The sequence below is a fragment of the Orycteropus afer genome, unplaced genomic scaffold (genome assembly GCF_000298275.1).
Source record: "Orycteropus afer afer isolate SDZICR_OR568_19922 unplaced genomic scaffold, OryAfe1.0 scaffold00154, whole genome shotgun sequence".
NCBI classification, from domain to species: Eukaryota; Metazoa; Chordata; class Mammalia; order Tubulidentata; family Orycteropodidae; genus Orycteropus; species Orycteropus afer.
Genome location: NW_006921741.1, coordinates 4,342,907 through 4,344,565, shown reverse-complemented (window position 1 = coordinate 4,344,565; position 1,659 = coordinate 4,342,907).

Sequence of the window (1,659 nt, the reverse complement as noted above, 5' to 3'; positions counted from 1 at the left end):
GGATAAAGAAAGCACCATTGAAGAAGAACAAAGTAGGGGTCTCACACTCCCAGATCTCTAAACCTACTATACAAGACAGTAGTCAAAACAGCCTGGTATTGGTACAACAACAGAAGCGTAGACCAGTGGAACAGAATTGAGCACCCAGAAATAGATCCTTCAACCTGTAGTCAGCTGATTTTTGACAAAGGGGTGAAATCCATTACATGGTGAAGAGATGGTCTTTTTAACAAACAAAACTCAAAAAACCAAACTCACTGCTATCAAGTTGGATCCAACTCATAGCAACCTTTCCTTGGGTTTCTGAGGCAGTATCTCTACAGAAGTAGATTGCCCAATCTTCCTTCCAAGGAGTGGCTGGTGGATTTGAACCTCCAGCCTGGTAGGTTTCAACCCAGCCTTCTGGTTAGCACTCAAATGCCTTAGACACTATACCACCATGGTGCTGGCAAAACTGGATATCCATTTGCAGAAAAATGAAACAAGACCTATACCTCACACCATACACAAAAACTAACTCCAGAAATGTGAAACCTAAAACTATAAACTTCTTCAAGGAAAAAAAATAGGGGCAAATTTAGGGGTCCTAATTTATGGCATAGAAAAAAATATTTTTTTTATGCCTTAAATTAAATAGACTGTCAAGCATAACCCAAAATGCACAAACAACAAAAGACAAACTAGATGAATTGTACCTTCTAAAAACTAAAATTTTATGTGCTTCCAAAGACTTCTCCCTAAAAGTGAAAAGAGAACCTATAGATTGTATTCTGAGTTAACATAAGGCCATTTTTGAAGGGATGGGTACTCTATTTCATTTAAATCCATTTTAAATCACTGCAACACCTCAACAACAAAAAGATAACCCAATTCAAAATTGGGCAGAAGACATGAATAGACACTTCACCAAAGAGGATGTTCAGGAAGCCAGCAAACACATGAAGAAATGTTCACAATCATTAGCCTTTGTTGTTGTTGTTATATGCCGTTTAGTCAAACCTGACTCATAGAGACCCTCCTTGGGTTTCCAAGGCAGTATCAGAGAGATGCAAATCAAGACAATAATGAGATACCATCTTGCCCTAGCACTAATAGCAAAGTTTAACAAGACAGAAAATAATAAATGCTGATGGGGATGTGGAGATTGGGACTCTCATACACTGCTGGTAGGACTGTAAAATGATACAATCACTATGGAAATCATAGTAGCGATCTTTAAAAAGTTGGAATTAGAAATACCATTTGACCCAGCCATTCCATTACTAGGAATATATCCTAAAGAAATGATAGCCAGGACAAGAACAGATACATGCACACCCACATTCATCACAGCACTATTTACAATAACAAAAAGATGGAAACAACCTAGGTGCCATCAACAGAAGAACAGAAACCAAACTATGGTATATACACACAATGGAATACTATGCAATGCGAAAGAATAATGTAGAATCTGCAAAACACCACATAACGTGGAGGAACTTGAAGGATATTATGCTGAGTGAAATAAGTCAATCACAGGACTAATACTGTATTAGTTCAATATTGTAACAGGTCAAGGAAAGGTTTATATATGGACAGAAACTTTCTTTGTTGATTATCAGGGTTGGGAGGGGAGGGAGAGAACCCTGCAAAAAAAAAAAAAAAAAATTGACCCAT